Raw genomic sequence first — 4,152 nt, 5'->3', positions numbered from 1 at the left:
ATCTCACAACCACCGTGGAATTCAAACCCTGGCTAGAGTACTGTGTGGCCAGAGGTCAGGAAGTGGCCCATTGAGCCACCACTGGTGGGGTCAGAGCCACTGGTGGTGTCAGAGCCACTGGCGGGGTCAGAGCCACTGGTGGGGTCAGAGCCACTGGTGGGGTCAGAGCCACTGGTGGGGTCAGAGCCACTGGTGGAGTCAGAGCCACTGGTGAGGTCAGAGCCACTGGTGGGGTCAGACCCACTGGTGAGATCAGAGCCACTGGTGGGGTCAGAGCCACTGGTGAGGTCAGAGCCACTGGTGGGGTCAGAGCCACTGGTGAGGTCAGAGCCACTGGTGGGGTCAGAGTCACTGATGGGGATCATAGCCGCTGGTGGGCTCAGAGCCACTGGTGGTGTCAGAGCCACTGGCGGGGTCAGAGCCACTGGTGAGGTCAGAGCCACTGGTGAGGTCAGAGCCACTGGTGGGGTCAGAGTCACTGGTGGGGTCAGAGCCACTGGTGGGGTCATAGCCGCTGGTGGGCTCAGAGCCACTGGTGGTGTCAGAGCCACTGGCGGGGTCAGAGCCACTGGTGAGGTCAGAGCCACTGGTGGAGTCAGAGCCACTGGTGAGGTCAGAGCCACTGGTGAGGTCAGAGCCACTGTCAGAGCCACTGGTGAGGTCAGAGCCACTGGTGGGGTCAGAGCCACTGGTGGGGTCATAGCCACTGGTGAGGTCAGAGCCACTGGTGGGGTCAGAGCCACTGGTGAGGTCAGAGCCACTGGTGGGGTCAGAGCTACAGGTTACTGGGCCGCAGTAACCTGTGGGGTGGGCAGTGGGTCGCAGTAACCTGTGGGGTGGGCAGTGGGCTGCAGTAACCTGTGGGGTGGGCAGTGGGTCGCAGTAACCTGTGGGGTGGGCAGTGGATCGCAGTAACCTGTGGGGTGGGCAGTGGGCTGCAGTAACCTGTGGGGTGGGCAGTGGGCTGCAGTAACCTGTGGGGTGGGCAGTGGGTCGCAGTAACCTGTGGGGTGGGCAGTGGGCTGCAGTAACCTGTGGGGTGGGCAGTGGGTCGCAGTAACCTGTGGGGTGGGAAGTGGGCTGCAGTAACCTGCGAGGTGGGCAGTGGACAGCAGACACCTGTGGGGTGAGCAGTGGGTCGCAGTAACCTGTGGGGTGGGCAGTGGACCGCAGACACCTGTGGGGTGGGCAGTGGGTCGCAGTAACCTGTGTGGTGGGCAGTGGGTCGCCAGAATACCTGATGCCTCAACGCAGAACAACAGACTCCTCACCTGATATGTCAGACGTCGGGCGAGCTCACATTAACGAGATGATCAATCACACATGAAACTCACTCGCAGCCACCCTAGCTGTTCATCCTCCCCTTGTGGCTGGCGAGGAAGCACACGGCAGGGGAACGAGGGGAACGAGGGGGAAAAATGTACAGATTGAGGGGAGATGATGACATGGTCAGGGAAGGAGGACATGTGAGTGAGGATGACACCATGAGAGACGTGATGATGTGGCTCTGGTCATGTATGAGAGACGTGATGATGTGGCTCTGGTCATGTATGGGAGACGTGATGATGTGGCTCTGGTCATGTATGAGAGACGTGATGATGTGGCTCTGGTCATGTATGAGAGACGTGATGATGTGGCTCTGGTCATGTATGGGAGACGTGATGATGTGGCTCTGGTCATGTATGAGAGACGTGATGATGTGGCTCTGGTCATGTATGAGAGACGTGATGATGTGGCTCTGGTCATGTATGGGAGACGTGATGATGTGGCTCTGGTCATGTATGAGAGACATGATGATGTGGCTCTGGTCATGTATGAGAGACATGATGATGTGGCTCTGGTCATGTATGAGAGACGTGATGATGTGGCTCTGGTCATGTATGAGAGACGTGATGATGTGGCTCTTGTCATGTATGAGAGACGTGATGATGTGGCTCTGGTCATGTATGAAAGACATGATGATGTGGCTCTGGTCATGTATGAGAGACATGATGATGTGGCTCTGGTCATGTATGAGAGACGTGATGATGTGGATCTGGTCATGTATGAGAGACATGATGATGTGGCTCTGGTCATGTATGAGAGACGTGATGATGTGGCTCTGGTCATGTATGAGAGACGTGATGATGTGGCTCTGGTCATGTATGAGAGACATGATGATGTGGCTCTGGTCATGTATGAGAGACGTGATGATGTGGATCTGGTCATGTATGAGAGACATGATGATGTGGCTCTGGTCATGTATGAGAGACATGATGATGTGGCTCTGGTCATGTATGAGAGACATGATGATGTGGCTCTGGTCATGTATGAGAGACGTGATGATGTGGCTCTGGTCATGTATGGGAGACGTGATGATGTGGCTCTGGTCATGTATGAGAGACATGATGAGGTGGCTCTGGTCATGTATGAGAGACATGATGATGTGGCTCTGGTCATGTATGAGAGACGTGATGATGTGGCTCTGGTCATGTATGAGAGACGTGATGATGTGGCTCTGGTCATGTATGGGAGACGTGATAATGTGGCTCTGGTCATGTATGAGAGACATGATGATGTGGCTCTGGTCATGTATGAGAGACATGATGATGTGGCTCTGGTCATGTATGAGAGACGTGATGATGTGGCTCTTGTCATGTATGAGAGACGTGATGATGTGGCTCTGGTCATGTATGAAAGACATGATGATGTGGCTCTGGTCATGTATGAGAGACATGATGATGTGGCTCTGGTCATGTATGAGAGACGTGATGATGTGGATCTGGTCATGTATGAGAGAAGTGATGTGGCTCTTGTCATGTATGAGAGACGTGATGATGTGGCTCTGGTCATGTATGAGAGACGTGATGATGTGGCTCTGGTCATGTATGAGAGACGTGATGATGTGGCTCTGGTCATGTACGAGAGACGTGATGATGTGGCTCTGGTCATGTATTAGAGACGTGATAATGTGGCTCTGGTCATATATGAGAGACATGATGATGTGGCTCTTGGTCATGTATGAGAGACGAGATGATGTGGCTCTGGTCATGTATGAGAGACGTGATGAAGTGGCTCTGCTCATGTCTGAGAGACTTGATGATGTGGCTCTGGTCATGTATGAGAGACGTGATGATGAGGCTCTGGTCATGCATGAAAGGATTGATGATGTGGCTCTGGTCATAGTATGAGAGACGTGATGATGTGGCTCTGGTCATGTATGAGAGACGTGATGATGTGTCTCTGTTATGTATGAGAGACGTGATGATGTGGCTCTGGTCATGTATGAGAGACGTGATGATGTGGCTCTTCGTCATGTATGAGAGACGTGATGATGTGGCTCTGGTCATGTATGAGAGACGTGATGATGATGGCTCTGGTCATGTATGAGAGACGTGATGATGTGGCTCTGGTCATGTATGAGAGACATGATGATGTGGCTCTGGTCATGTATGAGAGACGTGATGATGTGGCTCTGGTCATGTATGAGAGACATGATGATGTGGCTCTGGTCATGTATGAGAGACATGATGATGTGGCTCTGGTCATGTATGAGAGACGTGATGATGTCGCTCTGGTCATGTATGAGAGACGTGATGATGTGGCTCTGGTCATGTATGAGAGACATGATGATGTGGCTCTGGTCCTGTATGAGAGACGTGATGATGTGGCTCTGGTCATGTATGAGAGACATGATGATGTGGCTGTGTTCATGTATGAGAGACATGATGATGTGGCTCGTGTCATGTATGAGAGACATGATGGTTTGGCTCTGGTCATGTATGAGAGACATGATGATGTGGCTCTGGTCATGTATGATAGATATGATGATGTGGCTCTGGTCTTGTATGAAAGACATGATGATATGGCTCTGGTCATGTATGAGAGACGTGATGATGTGGCTGTGGTCATGTATGGGAGACGTGATGATGTGGCTCTGGTCATGTATGAGAGACGTGATGATGTGGCTCTGCTCATGTATAAGAGACATGATGATGTGTCTCTGGTCATGTATGAGAGACGTGATGATGTGGCTCTGGTCATGTATGGGAGACGTGATGATATGGCTCTGGTCATGTATGAGAGACTTGATGATGTGGCTCTGGTCATGTATGAGAGACATGATGATGTGGCTCTGGTCATGTATGAGAGACATGATGATGTGGCTCTGGT

The sequence above is a fragment of the Panulirus ornatus genome, chromosome 72 (genome assembly GCF_036320965.1).
Source record: "Panulirus ornatus isolate Po-2019 chromosome 72, ASM3632096v1, whole genome shotgun sequence".
NCBI classification, from domain to species: Eukaryota; Metazoa; Arthropoda; class Malacostraca; order Decapoda; family Palinuridae; genus Panulirus; species Panulirus ornatus.
Note: the sequence above shows the minus strand (reverse complement) of the source record.